This window comes from Phoca vitulina, unplaced genomic scaffold (genome assembly GCF_004348235.1).
Source record: "Phoca vitulina isolate PV1807 unplaced genomic scaffold, GSC_HSeal_1.0 scaffold9, whole genome shotgun sequence".
NCBI classification, from domain to species: Eukaryota; Metazoa; Chordata; class Mammalia; order Carnivora; family Phocidae; genus Phoca; species Phoca vitulina.
The window spans coordinates 25,345,402-25,361,547 of NW_022589712.1; the positions used below are offsets into that span (position 1 = coordinate 25,345,402).

At 40.5% G+C, this 16,146-nt stretch overlaps 1 long non-coding RNA gene across 1 annotated transcript in view; it reads right to left on the reverse strand.

Moving 5' to 3' along the window:
- LOC116634250 overlaps window positions 1-16,146 on the reverse strand; it is a 108,530-nt gene that overhangs the window by 5,404 nt on the left and 86,980 nt on the right. The window lies entirely within an intron of this gene.

Genomic DNA, 16,146 nt, shown 5'->3' on the forward strand with positions numbered 1-16,146 from the left:
ATAAAAAAGAAGACAAGCAAGAAGATTAAAAAGAAGAAATCATTGAACACATTGTGCTGCTTTGATGGAGCAAGACAAGAATACGACGGGTAACCTGCCAGGCATACAGGACATAGTGTGGCATGCCCACAGCTCGCCGGGGCTGAGTGGGCCTCCGTATTGCAGGCAAAGTAGTCAAAGCCTGATCTCAGGTTTTCCAAACACTGCGCTGCACACCCAATGACTTCATAAGAACCCCACCTGTGCTGACAACAAGGAGTGTCACCCAGTGTTCTATTTCTATTACGGTGTTTTTCAAGAAAAGACATTCTTTCTTAACACATGCAGCTATCCTATTCTATAAAGATGTCTTCTCTTTACGTGTGTGTTTTACCCTACGTGCATAATTAGAATGATCTGGCCGGGGATCTTGCATGCTCTCGACTTTCTTTATAACCTTTCTTGATGCCTAGCACACCAAAACCACCCAGTAAATGTTGTTGAGCAACAGGTAAATTTTTTTAAGATTTTATTTATTCATTTTAGGTGGGGAGGGACAGAAGGAGAGGGAGAGAGAGAATCTCAAGCAGACTCTGCACTGAGGGCAGAGCCCAATGCGGGGCCCGATCCCACAACTGCAAGAGTTTGCATGATCTGAGCTGAAATTGAGCGTCCAACACTCAACTGACTGAGCCACCCAGGCACCCAAACAGGCAATTCTTTACAAAGAGAAAGGCCGGGCCACGAGTGTATGTCACATGTTAATGAGGTGTCTCCAAGCACTGTTCATCACAGCTGCTGTCCTAAGAAGCAAGAATTTATGAGCAATGACCAGGTAGACACCATTGGTGTTGGAACCAATGGCAGCAACCATGAAAAGAACGCTTGACCAAACTTTGCTACCCAGCCAGTCCCCACTTGCTGATGGTTCTTGCCGGTCTGGGTTTCTTCCTGCTTCTTCAGCATGCCTTTTCTCCTCATGATCTGACACCTGGACTGTCTTCCCCGATTCAAAACATAGTCATTCTCCAGAACCCTGCCTGTGAAGCACAACTTCTGTGAATTTTTCAGGTCTCAGGGAACTTGTACTCTTCGGGATTTACGGCCAATGATGGTCCATATTTAGCATCTTTATTTACTTCCCATCTGTACTCTTCCTTATTTTCTGGGCCCTTGTCTTCTCTATTTCTTATCTAGATTCTAAGCACCTGTGAGTTCATTGCCTCACAGTCTAGGACTGTGATTTTATAAGTGATCAATAAGTGATCAGTTGAATGGGCAGCTTCTCAGTACACCAAAAACTGGGTAATATGAAAGTATGCACACATGTGCATACATACACACACATTCAGGAGGCATCATTCAGCATTAGTTACTTTGTGTATTATCCCATTTAATACTCACAGCAACCCTATGTACCACATAGGTAGGTACGATTCCCATTTCCATCTCCTTGATGGGGAAAATTTACATATTTTGCCCAATGCCATCAAGTCAGTGACAGGTATAGACTATAGATTTTATTGTCTTCTGATTCAAGATAATGTCTCCTGCCCCACAGATATAATCATAACAATATAATAGCTTGTGCTCTTAAAAAAAAATCTTGACAAAGTATAATCTGTCTCTCTCACCGCGCCCCCTTCTGAGCCTTTCCCCTTTCTACCTTGAATATTGAATATGCGCAGCATACGGACATTACCTAGCATGCCAGGTATAAGTCAGGAAATGTTGCTGTAAAAAATAATAACAGGATCAGCTTCTCAGTCTTTGTTAGTGTAAAAACCACAACACACTCGATATTTTCCAACAAATGTATCAAATGGGTCACTCCACTCATTGGCATGTGGACTTGTTCTTCCGGCCTACTGAGTCAGTCAGAACTGGAACATTTGAGTGGCTGTGTGTCAACGTCCTTTGAAGGAAAAATATCAACATAAGCAATAAAATTTGTAAGTATTCAGAATCATAAGGTTCCCAGCCTCTCCACAGGGATTATATTACTTGATTCTGACACGTATGAGATGCAAACAACACGTATAGTAGGACTGTCCCCGATTAACAGGTGAAGAAAACAAGGCTGAGAGAAGTTAAGTGATTTACTAGAAGTTAATAAGTTAGTGAGTTGCAGATTCTTAACTGGAATCCAGTTTTGCTTTTTTTTTTTTTTTTTTTTCCAAATTGTGATCTTTCCCCCACATGCCAGGAAAGGAGTTGAATGGAATGAAACTAGTCACACGACAGGGCCTGGACCAGGGTGAGCGTGCACGAGAAGTGAAGAGCCCTTAGCCACGTAAGGAGAAGCCCCTTCAGGGAGAGAAGAAGCCTCCACACCATTTGAGAGAGGGAGGAGGGGGAACAGGGGCCAGGGAGTAAGCACCTGCAGCTTGAAAGTTGGCAGGAGAGACTGTTCTCCAATGTTCTTGTTCAGAAAGGAAATGTATTTGAAATGCTGAGGACTCCACATATATTCTGTTAATAATTTACCAACTGAAACCATTAAAGATGTTGACAAAAGCTTTCCATTTACTATGGGTGTCTATGGGTGATTTGAAACCACTCATTACCTTTATAAGCTTCTGGGTTATTTCTGAGTGTCCTGACTAATCGGCAGCAGCAACGGCAGCTTGGACCAGCAGCAAATGGAGTTTTGGTTTGAACATACAACTACCCCGATTCCACACTCAGGCGTCTTGCCACTAATTCACTGAGAGACTGTTGGCCTAGGGCCTCCGTAGGCAAATTATATTTGCCAACAGATGAAATTTATACTGTAACTGGGTATCCCTGAATGGGAAGCTCGATATTAAAAAGTAAATATGTTTTCTCAGAAGAAACGCATCAAGATGTCATCAAAGCCAAACATTCAGTAGAAACGAAGAAGCAGAACATTCCTATATCAAATAATTTTATATTCTTCCAGAACCTTCTAAGTATACAGGGACTAAAGTTCCTAAAGTGAAAGGAACAAACTGCCCTTCCCATGCAGGATGAATTAATTCTTTTAAGCTGCTATTTGTAAATAAAAACCAAGCAGGATATTACTTGCTATTTTGAAGTTCTGGATTCTTGTTCCATTTCTGCCATTTCTAAGCCCCAGTTACGTGTTTTAGTTAGAATGCATCTGGCTACAAATAACAGGAGATGCAACTAACAGTGATATAAGCCATGAGGGCATTTATTCTTTTTCATCGCACAAAACCCAGAGTTATGGAAGCCCCACTATGGTTAAGTTGACATCTCTGTGACTTGTGACCATGTCTTTACTCTGCCACGCATCCTGGACAGGTTATCCCTCCGTGCCCTGCAGGTGGCTACTGAAATATCCACGTCACACATAGATGACGAGATCCAGAGACAGCAAAGCAGTATCTACCCGTTGACTCCCTTTTTTAAACTGAAAGAAATTTCCAAGAAGTTTGGACTGACCATGTCCTGTGCCTAAGCATAAAACCAGTCACTTAGCAAGGCTCATGAATGCAATTTCCATGACTGACTTATCATAATCAGGATACACTCCCTGGGGCTGAAGATGGAGCCCAGCCTGCCTTCAAGCATGTGGCCACTCAGAGGACGGTAAACAAAATTAGAGAAAAGGAGGAAAGGTCAGTTTTGCAGGCAACAGGGATTATCTGCCATATCAAGAAACCTCCTATCGTCTTTATGGCTCATTTTCCCCCTGTCACTGGGTAAAAACTAGGCTAGAGGTCACAACTAAGTTTCCTCCAACTGCCAGAATTCCACAATTCAAAAACGAAGATTACTCCCTCGTCTGCACTTAATGGAAGAATCAACATGATTCAATGAAATAAGATTTTTCCCAGAAAACAGTATAGGTTAGAAGGAATTAATACACAATATACCAAACAAATGACCTCACGTTTAGAGTCAAGTGTACCATCATCCATTGATCTCTATATTTCTGTGAGATAAACAAAGCTGTATCATCAGAAGAGGTAAACTGAGGCAGAGAGAAGAATAAGTAGCCCACAGCCCCATGCTCTGACTTTGAACAAATCATTAAGTCACAGTGAGGAAAGTGGGAGAAGGTCATGTTATAGCAGTGACATCCACACCGGGGTGTGCCGGCCATGGAGAGTGCAACAAGGATCTGTCCACGGCTGAGAAGAAATGCTGGAATTTCTATTTATATTTTTGTCTCATCTTTTAATTTATATGAGTAATATTTTATAATGTTCATGATGCATTAGCCAAGTAGTAGTGCACACATATAATTTATAGCTATGTAGAAAGAGGAGATGTGGGCTGATAAATTTTTTACTCGTAGAATGCACAGTTAAAAACTTTGGAGACGACTGGTATAGATCATACTAGCATTTTGATGGCTTCAACTCCAGCACAGAACTGGAAGGGAAAAGTACATGCAGAAATTGACACGACTGCATCTGTGATTGGCCCACACTGATAAAACAAGCCAGCCCTGAATCTGGGTTCCAGTAAAACAGAGATTCCCAGCTTATTTTTATTTCTTGGCCCTTACAAAGGCTCTCACTCTGTTTACCAGGAGACCACCTCTATCATTGTTTTCCTCCTCCCCCTCCTCCAAAGTATCTCCTGGTTTAAGAAGTATTAGCCTTGCTCTGTCTGGCTCAGCATAAATGGGGCTTCCTGGCGCATTCAGGGAGTGGGAAGAGCTCCGTGGGCTCCCACAGTTTGTTTGCTCATTCAATTAACAATGGTGAATCTCCTAAGTGCTAGACAAGAGGCTACGAAGAGTTGCAAGACTCCTGGAGTCCAGTGGCTAGGAGGAGTAGTGCCCACTCTGTAGAGAGACCAACAAAGAAAGTGGTACAAGGAGAGAATAAAAAGGAGAAGACTGAGGTCTGGAAGTCAGAGGTGGGTAGGCGCGGGTGTCAGGAACAGCCCCCACTCCCAGAAGAAATGGCTCCTAACCTTTTACTGAGTCTTAAAGAAGAGAAGAGCAGGTCAAGTGCCAAATTCCTGTCATTGGGAAAAATAGTAATGGCGGCTCGACTCCACCTGAGGAAGGAAATGTGGTAGGGGGAAGGAAGGGGGATCTCTTTTTCCCTTGGTAAACCTTGGCTCTGTCTCCCTCCAGTCTCTGAAGGTGTGGCGTGGGTGTGGGCCTTACACTCAGTGGAATGCCGCTTTCCCTGGGCTCTCTGGAACTGTCTATCCCAGTGCACCTCATGGCCCAGGAATACAGGCCTCCCTCAGCTGCCCAAGTGCTCAGGACTCCAAGGCAAATATGTTTCCAGGGGCTCTTAGCAAAAAGAAATCAGATAGCAATGGTTTTGATAGACAGGAAGATAGGGGAGTGGATGGAAAGGGGGTAGAATTTAATCTCCACGTATATGCCATGTAACAGGTTAGAAAGAGTTTATTCAATGAGTTTAATCACAAAATCCACTTTAAGAAAATTGCAACCTGAAACTCAAATTTATTCCAATGAGTCAGCACTTTTAAACTATACACGGGAAGAAAGACTGGACTTTTTACTCAAAAAATGTTGTTTTCCTTCAATGCTCTTCCCTTCTTCCACACTTCTGTTTTTCCAGGGATTAGTTCAATAGTGGCTTAGAATCAGGCTTCCTGCCTTAACTCAAAATGTTCTGGGTGGTGTAGAAAAGGTATTTATGTCGTGATACAGCACAAGGGCCTTAAAGACACTTTTTTTTTGCTACTTTCAGAAGAAACATGACAGGATTGCTTAATTGCTCCTTCCTGAAACATGGAAGGAAGGGATGCAGGGAATGAGGAGTCAGAAGGGCAAGATTAGAGTTTTATTGGAAGCGGAGAAAATCTTTTTTGTAAGAAAAACAAAGATTTTACCATCAAAATAGGAAATCCATCAAAGCACTGTGGTGCTTAGTCCTGGCAGTCAAAACAGCTGGGGGGATGGGGGCGGGGGAAGGAAAGAAGTTAATCTATATCCAGAATTCGTTAATTAGATGATTAAAAACAAGGCAAAACAAAACAAAAAGGGAAGAGAGGGACAGAAAAAAAAAAAAGCTTTGCAGTCAACTTTTGAGTGTTGTTCAAGTTGAACAAGGAAAATGGAATTTGAACTTAACTTGCAAAGTAGGTGCCCTCGGTGAGGAAAGCAGCCTGGGGCCATTCTGGAGCCTTCCTTCACTGCTGGAGAACACATTAACAACTTCATCCAGTGTCTCCAAAATGGACGTTAATTTTAAAAACTAAATGTAAAAATTTTAAAGCAAATGCTCAGGCATTTTGCCTCAGCTGACAAAGATTTCACCCAGAATGTCGTGCCTACATCATTTACAAAAGATGAGATTCAGCCCCTCTGAATAGAGAACCCTCATCCTTTTTTTCCATCCCCTCTTTGTCATTGTTGGATATGAGGTGTACCTAATATACTTCGAAGCCAGCCTTAAAAAGACAAGGGTAAATGCAGGGAGAAAAAGTGAAAATGGGTGACCTTGGCAACTTCTTTAGTAACTGTGAAGGATAAGGAGAAACATAGTTGCATGCACTGGGTAACACAGCTATAAATGTAGCTGTCCAGAGTCTCATTAATTCAATATGAACATTTCAGTCCCCATCATGCCCCTCTCCGCCCCCCTTTCTCTCCCTCTCTTTCTCTCTCTCTCTTTCTGTCTCTCTCTCTGTAAACTTTAATATGTAGCTGAAATTTTCTGATATATTTCCATAGTTGATTAAAAACATCCTTTTTAAAATTCAATTTAATTTTTTTTTTTAATCAAAAGCAAACATGGATGTTGACTGCATTTCTGAGTGGATTCCATCTCAGAAACCAGTGTTGCAGGACATGTCGAAGCATCAGTTCCAAAGTGTCTATGTTGGCGGGCCCCAGGCTTCAGGTAGATGCCATCTAAAGCATGTAAAGAAGTTTTAAAGATTAAACAAAACTATGCTGTTCTTCAATGACCTTTTTTTTTTTTTTTTGTGACTGTAGCCAGAAAATTTGAAGCTGAGGTAAAAATTAAGAGGACAGGGTGAGCATGCTTTATTGTCAATGTGTTTCTAATTTTATACATTTTTCCAAAGTTATGTCTTTAAGGTGGATGTCAGCTTACAAAAATAACAAATAAAGTAATGGTCATAATCTCAAATTCTAATCAGCTATTTGCTTTTCATCATAAATTTTTTTTGGCCGGTGCTCCCTTTTTCAAAATATTTCTCAATTTCTTTGAAATTATAAATATAATAGAAGTGGAAATATATAATTTCAAAGTTCTGGACAATTTCTTTCTTCCTGTTTCTCTCTTCTGTCAAATGCTCAGTGCTGTCAACTGAAAAAGAGTCACCTCCTCACAAGGCAAATGGAAAAAAAAAATAAGATTAAAAAAAAAAATGATGTTGCCCAGAAATGAGAAATGTTGTTGAAATTTAGGAAATAATTTCCTAAATTCTAATTTTGTGGGCAACTGTCACAGCTGAATTCCCTATGGTGCAGCTTCCAGCCCTGACTGCTGACCTTGTTTCAGCAAAGTGCACATTAGTGTCACACTAAGTCCTTGTGGCCAGATCACCTGACACGCTTGATTTAAACAAAATGGAGCAGAGACTCTGAAGTTCTAGGGCAACATGTGAGTCATAATAAACACACTCTACTTTGTCTTTGATTCAGCTTGTCATTTCCATTGCAGAAGGCTTCTTTGAGAATGCTTGTTTTTGTTACTTGCAATATGTTTGGTCCCTGGACTCAAGGGTTCTCAATCTAGGAGATAAGAGATGGCAAACAAAAAGAGTCCACTCTCCACAAGAAAGGCAAACACACATCGTCCTTCTCCTTTCACCTTACGGGCATAAAAGGATCATCAAAACAAACCAAGCAACCAAAAAACAAAGTTCAGAAGAGATACATAGGAGACCACTCTATAATTATAAGCTATTAAAAAAGGGAATCAAGAAATAAATAGGTAAGCTGCTCTAATTTACAAGAGAAGGCCACAAAAGTATGTATTGTCCCAAGATTCAGGGAGGTCATGGCGATTTCCCCTCGTCCATACAGAGATATAAACAGAAGTTCAGAGCTGAGCCGAAGAATCTCAGCTCAGGGTAAAATCCAACTGAAACCCTCAACAAGCTTCAGCCTCAGGGAAGAGAAAGGGTTTGGGGAACACATCACGCAGACATACATAGGATCATCTTAATCATAATAACAGTCAACATTTTTTCTGTGCCAATTATGTGCCAGGCCTAATTGCCCAGTGAAGTATGATTATCTACAGTTGGCAGGTGATGAAACCACATCTCAGAGGGATTAAATAACTTCTCAGTGAACTGGAGAGTAAGGACTTAAACCTCCGTCTGCCTGACTTCAAAGCCATGGTTGACCACTTCAATGCTCTCTCTCTCTTTTTTTTTTCTTGAGAAACGCTTGGCTTGGTAAGGCCCATGACTACCCTCCTTGGCATCACTCTTGTAGGCTGAACCTGTTTCTATTTTCAGGAGTTTTTATAATTATTCTTAGTAATTTGTTAAACACAGCAATATATATCATATATCCTGCCCACACCAACTCTGGGGGTAAAAACGCCATGGGTTTATTACTAAATGAGTACGTCCTTGTCATGTCTCATATTTACTTGGCCAGTTACAATGTCATAGATATTCATCTCAGCCTTTTCTCAAACTTTATCTTTAAAATAAAGTCTTTCTCCCAAACTTTCATTTTCATCTCTTTTGCCATTTTTATCACCAATCTTCTTCTATTGGTGGGTACCAACTTAAATTAATCTGAACTAGAACTGCCCACAAAAATGCAGATGTAAATGCATCCTAATTATAATACAGGACAATAGGACAACATTTGGTTTGGTATTTCACACCTTTTTTTTTTTTTACTTCTTTCTTCTTTGAAGTTTCATCTTTGAACAGTTTCTGGATCTTTACTCTCTTTCCTGGTTTCTATTCCCTTTATTTTCTACGTATTTGATGGGTCCCCTAGAGTGGTGGTAAGGCACACAAGTTTTGAGTCAGGATCCCTAGCTTGACATCAATCCAGCTCCACCATTTGCTATTTGTGTAATCTTGGGCAAACTATCTGTTGTTCGTCATTAATGAAATGAGGATAATCATAGCACTTACTTCCTATGGTGATTATAAATCTAAGTAAAATAATAGATGCCGAGTGCTTAGAAGAGTAGCCAGTGCATGGTAAACTCTTGATAAATATGTTTTTTTATTACCTAAAACCTCTCCATTGTCCCAGCTGCCATTTGTATCCCTACTTACACCAATTTATGAACTTTCTGCATTTGTCTCTTTTTTAGCTTGTCTTCCAACCCAAAGAAGTTTTATGTTATTCACAAATGTAAGCACTAAAATTCATTTGTAAGGAGTCTGGTTAAAAGCAGGACTTGAACATTGCTCCCTTTCTACTTCCCCGTTCTAAATTGCCTGTTTACAATACCCTTCATTTCCCATTTTAAGTTGGTTCCCCAACTGTGACTAATCATCTTCTTTCCCCCAGTGAGAAAATCATTAGGATACTCCACTGAAAATCGAATTATCAAATACATTATAAAAATCTACATATACTCCACCCACACTTTTCTCCTTATCTGCATGCAAATTTACATCATAATGCAAGGCAATTATTTAGGGCTCTTAATTGCCTATTGGAGAAATCTTTTCTCCCTCTTTTCTGTATATGAGTGTTGAATGATCCTCGTGTGATAGTCTACCTAAAACAGAGAAGAATCAGAGACCATAATCTTCTGGGCCTGTGCTAGATTTCTTCTTGGTTCTGAGTGCAAGTTATAATTTGTTTTAAGATTACCAATCCGGCCAAGCAGTTCTTCAATATCTTCCATCAACTCTTTCAGAGAAGCTCTGGGGAACCCACTTTATTAGTTCAGACTTCTTGTTACAGGTCAGTTTAGAATAGTCAATTTAAAGCAAAGCAAGGAAGTGAGTTTGACAGTATCCAGACAAGGAATCCAGAGGAGGCTGGAAAGAGACACCCTGGCAAAAACACCCTCGAAAGAATTCCTTAGCTCTTTTCAAGGACCCAGTTAGTCCTGAATCAGAGGTTCTCTCACCTGCTGACCTTCATCACACCCTGGCAGTGCTCCTCATTTGGTCATCCACTAAGCACCTCTTGGGGTTGGGTACTGTGCTAGCGAGCTGCTGGCAATGCCCTGAGGAGCACAAGAGAGCAAGTCCTAACCTCCACAGGGCTGATTCTAATGGAAATGCACAGACAAGGGAAAAGAAAGAATTTTAAGATAGTGTTGGTGATTAAGTGTAATGAATAAATTATCAAGGAAATGCAATTAAAAAAACAAACAAAAAACAAAAACACTAAATACTCTTGGTTAGGGGAATGTACCAGGATTCAATCTCTGAACTAGGAGATACTGGAGGAGAAACTATTTCCAGGGAATAACATGAGGACTTTTGACCTGACAGGCTGTCTAGCAAACAGTAACACTGAGTAAAGGGTTAAGAGGGTAAGTCAAAATTTCAATGTTAGAATAGCATTAAAGTACGCAGATGTCCTAGTCAGCTCAGGTTACCATCACAGAAACCATAGATGGGGTGGCTTAAACAACAGGAATTTATTTATTAGGTTTATTTAGTTTAGTCCCAGAGTCTGGGAACATCAGGATCCAGGGGCCAGCTGACTCGGTTTCCCCCTGAGGGGCCTCTTCTGGCTTGAAGATGGCTGTCTTCTCACAGTGTCCTCACATGGTGGACAGAGAAAGAGCTCTAGTCACTCTTTCTCTTATCAGGGCACTCATCTCATCATGGGGCCCCTCCTCAAGACCTCACCTAAACCTAATTACCTGTCAAAAGCCCCACCTGCAAATATCATCACATTGGAGATTTAGTATATGAGTTTGGGGGCAGGGGAAACACAAACATTCAGTCCATAACAGCAGGTATGAACATTCTACAAAAGCATGCTTGGAAATGCTTTGTCCTGTGTGCAGAGACCAGAGCTTTCCCATCACAGTCAATGGTCTGGCTACAATAGTGAAGGCAGTCTCTGCCTCTCCCCCAGGACACCCAGGCAGATGGGTCTCCAGGGATGCCCGGCCTCAACCACCAATGCACTTCAGTGCCGAGTTTCTATGACAAATCCCTTGTTATCGTCAGGCATGTTTCCTAGGGGAGAGAACTGAGATGCTACATACAATGTCTGCTTTAACATTGCAAATGAGGAATTTTACTCTCTTTCTTACATGACTGAGAAAAGAAAAGAAAATAGTGTATTTCAACAAACTTTGATACAGTTACAAAGCAATTTAAATGCCTATTCATTCTAATCATGAGAAATGTTAATCTGCGTCACACATGTTTCTGGGCTTTGAACGTAACAAGGAAAAGAGAGTACATCCTATATACATTGCTAGTAATGGGCTTTAATTTTTAGGTGCCCATTTAGAGGTATAAGGAATGTTTCTGTGTAACAGAATCAGGGATAAACAGCAGAACACTCATTCTTTGTGAATACAGATGATATGCGAACACTCAGAAAGAATCTCCTTTAAAAGAGTATTTCTCTCCTTCATCATTTTCAGAACTATGCACATGGACTAAAATTAATGCCAAGTTATTACCCTTAGACAGTTGGGGGTAGTAGCATACAGATAATGCAAACCAATTATTAATGACATTTGAAAGTGAAACAGTGATACAAATGGGGAATAACATGTCCTTCTAGTGATGCTTCAGAAACTATTTATGATCACTATTTAAAAAATTATTGTATGGGGCGCCTGGGTGGCTCAGGTTAAGCATCTGCCTTCGGCTCAGGTCATGATCCCAGGGTCCTGGGATCAAGTTCCGCATCTGGCTCCCTGCTCAGCAGGGGTTTGCTTCTCCCTCTCCCTCTGTGTGCTCTATCTCAAGTAAATAAATAAAATCTTTTAAAAAACTAAAAAATAAAAAATGATTCTAAAATAAATATGGTATGTCCATCATGGCCAAATTCACAGAGGGCCTCAAAGAAATTGGGCCAACTGTAACCAAATCAGGATGTGCACAAGTAAGAATGCTCAAAACAGTGAAACGGGACGCTAAAAGAGTACCTGACAACATCGGATGCCTCAGAGTTGTTGTGGCCAGGAGCACCACCTCAAAGATGAAATGGGGTGCACTGAGGGGGGGCAAAAATGGCAAGTTTGCTGATACAAACCACCAAAAATGGTGAATAATTGCCTGGCACTCCCAGCAAGTCTGCCTTGAATCACCTTCCTTCTCAATATGTTTTACCATGGCTGAATGGAAGAGATAAGCACAGACTCTTCCCGAGAGAACTTGTAAAATGGTGACAACCATTAAATCTGACATCATGGTTGAGCAGGGGGGCTATGAGGAGGTCAGGAAGGTTTGTGGGTCTGTGTGTATCTAAATTCATGCAACGCTATTTTGTTGGAATTCTGGATTTTGCTAGGATAATACTGATGTTTTCTTATAAGCTGTTTGGGAGCATGATTTCAAAAGAAGAAAACCCATTTGCACCCTCACTGGAGAAGACTAACTGGTGCCAAAGACACCTCTGGGTTGGTCGAGCACCACTGGATGGTGGAAAGAGTAAGGCTGCCCGGGTGGGAACTCTGGTTCCACCAGTAACAACTCATTGGACCAGGCAAATCACAATTTTCTGGGATCACAGGCTTCCTCATTTGGAAAATGGGGTTGGTTGTTCTACCTTTCAGGGAGGTCATGAGGCACTCTCACCCTGTAAAGAAAATCTCAGGTTATACTCATCCTTCTTGCCAAAAGGGGTCCAAATACCTTTCACTGATGGGAAACATTTGAGCCTCATGACCTGATACTATGAGAAGGATTAAAAGAGTATTTTTAAAAGAAGCCTCTAATGGGCCATCTCCAGAACAGTAAAACAAAACAATAACAATGATTGTCTCTGGGAGAAAAGCTAGATTGTTGTGGGATGAGGTTGAAGGGAAATGGACTTCTCACTGTGTACTCTTTTGAACTATCATCTGGATGCTTAACCAAATCAAAGAAGAATAAAAATGTGATTTTTTAAAGTAGTCTTTGAAACTCATCCCGCTTTGTGTGTTTATCTCTACTATCAGGGTAATCATAACTTAGACCTTGACTCTGCCCTTTGGACATCATTCAGTGTGAAAGGTATTCCACGTGAAGAATAGATGGGACCCTACTTCAAAGAAGGAATTAAGCCCAACAATTATTAAAAATTCTCTTAATAGGAACACAGAATGTGTTAACAAATGAAACTCTCTTTGTTTTTTAAGATTTTATTTATTTATTTATTTATTTATTTATTTATTTATTTGACAGAGAGAGACACAGCGAGAGAGGGAACACAAGCAGGGGGAGTGGGAGAGGGAGAAGCTGGCCTCCCACAGAGCAGGGAGCCCAATGCAGAGCTCGATCCCAGGACTCTGGGATCATGACCTGAGCCAAAGGCAGATGCCCAACCGACTGAGCCACCCAGGGGCCCCAAAACTCTCATATTTCATAACTGGTCCATCCTACCCTAAAAGAAAAAAATACTTATGTTATAAACTTTTCCCTCCTTCTTCTCCAATCAGCTGTATTTTCCCTAGTCAGCTGCCTGGATTTCTCTATAATGAAAGTAGGTCATACTCCTCCTTACTTTTCCTCATCACCAAAGACTATCTTGCAACAGAAAGGAAGAATCTGTGTCATTGGGACAAGGACAAAAAGTGTCTTAATTTCCTTCATTTGGAAAAAGAAAAATCAATGTTACTCTTCAGGCTCCCAATCATGTTGTCTTTCAGACTTTAAGTTCCCAAAGGGGAGAGCATTTTTCTTTTCTTCAGCATCTTAAACATGGTCAAGTCTACTTATGTTTACAAATAAACACTGTTTGAAATAACATTATTTATTCTTTATGTGACTCAGAAGCATTATTGCATAACAACTGATTCCACAGCAAAGCAAAGCTCCCAGTGATATTTCATTAAACCCACACGCTGTCAATGCATCTCCGGACTCACCACCACCATTTGCACAAAACTGCAGTCCTATTTAGGACAAGGGGAACTGGTTAACATTCCGAGCTCCTATCCCAGAGAAGTTCCCAACCACAGTGCTCTCCATGCTAAACAGCCATGATCCCCATGCCCCTCCCATGGTTACTAAAAAATCTCCCTCAAGGGAAAGGACATTCCTCAACTTTTCCCTTTTTTCACCTTTGGTATATTTATTCATGCATGTCATAATCAGCCTATTAATACTCTGGAAACCTGAGACTATCTCTTTAGGAAGGTAATGAGAAGCAATGCATCATTCTTCTATGTTTTAGAGAAAAGAAGATTTGTGAGAACCATTTTCTGTGCTATAGTGCCCAGACCTCCATACTGAAAAGTCTACGTAAGGTACAAAGATTTGTAGAGGAAATCTCTTAATTCTAACAATAAGGGCTGCTTTGACTTAATTATGTGAAGGAAGCAGTATTTTAGTGATTCATGTTTAAATGAAACCATTATTTTCTAGATCCTGCCAAAAACTTACCACAACTCATTCATATGATTTTATTACAAATTAAGATTCTCATAATTTTGGAAGACAGACGTGCATTTTAGAGTCTCTCGGGAAGGGAAGCCCTGTGCTTCAGGGCAAGGAATTGCCCCGAAAAGTAGAACAAAATGAGGACCTTGTTATAATGCTGGGAAGCAGAGGACCAGGCTTGCCCTCCCCTCAGTAGTTCTAAGTGATGACTTAGACTCCTCCAGAAGAGGAGCCCTGTGAACCCCAATGTGGCAGGGCACACAGTCAAGGCCCCGTAGGATTTACTTACAAGGAAGTACAAAGAGAGAGAGTTTACAAAAAGTTTAGAGGTTTTGTTTCATTTTTGGTTTTAATCTATGGATGGGTCAACCATCTCCATAGCCTAGTCCCTACAAGAAATAAGAAATAAGATCAAGAAAAGGTTATACACAATATTTTTTTTCTTTTACATTTACCTGGAGACAGAAACTTCTAGAACTCGTCAAGGAGCCCAGCCACTGGACTCACTTGGCCTAAGAAAGGCACAGAAAGTTGGAAATTTGTCCTTTTCACACCTTTCTCCAATATTTAACCCTTTCCCCCATATCAAATATTTGTTGCCATCCTATTTAATCTTCTTCATTCACAAAGACCCCTGGGTCAGGTCAGTGATGGTTCAGCATTATTTGGAACAACAGTTTTCAGTATAGTGTCTCATTACTTTACATACTGGGTAGGCATGCTCCATATACACAAGCACGTATTGATTACGTCCACAATAACACCTCTATAAAAAGGGAAGGCATCAATGAAGCACTATGAAGACTTCTATGTAAATAGGCAAAACTTGGGAGCAATTTCTCAACATTACCAGCCCTGCCCTATTTTCAGTGCCAAGAGCTCATAGAGGTAGCACGGTTTACTGGAAAGGGAACTAGGCTGGGAATCCAATGGCCTGGCTTTGCAATATGTTACCTGTCTAATCTTAAATGTCACATCTCTAAAGATCTCCTTCCTTATTTAGAGAACAAAAGTGCTCTTGGGTCCCTTCTAGCTTTAACATTCTCCATGTGCATATTCCTGTTGATAAGTCCCGATAAAATATCAACCCCTATTCAACAGTGCTATGAATTATAACCAGGAAGGACAACAACAAAGTGACAAAAACATGACTGCAATCACCTTTCTTCCCTGTGAAATTAGTGATTATGGCAATAGCTCCAAAACTTAGTGGTAGATTTTCTCACTATTCAATGTGTCAAAAGAAAATATACAGAGAAAAATCTGCTGCACCCACCAGAAAAAAAAAAAAAAATCAATATGTTACCTTATTTGTGGAGTGGTGACTTCCCTGAAAGTTGGAGTAATCCAGGTATTTTAGAAAGTTCTTTGTCTTTATCCAAACTCCACAGTCTGTGTCAAAAACTGTGGATTTATTTTCAATCCCAACCCATAATAGTAGCTGGTTCCATGTTTATAAAGAAATTGTTTTAAAAGGTATCCAAGTTTTCAGTTTGTTAATAAGACAGGACTCCAGATTTGATCAGCTTTAACATCCCACCATTGTTTCCCCGTGACCTACAGTACCTGAATTATAGGAAGGTACAGTCTGTGACCGTGAAGGAATATTTCATCATCAACAGAAAAGCATTTATTAGGTTGTAATTATAGCTAGTGCTTCACTGATCAAAGGAAGAAAGAAAGAAAGAAAGAAAGAAAGAAAGAAAGAAAGAAAGAAAG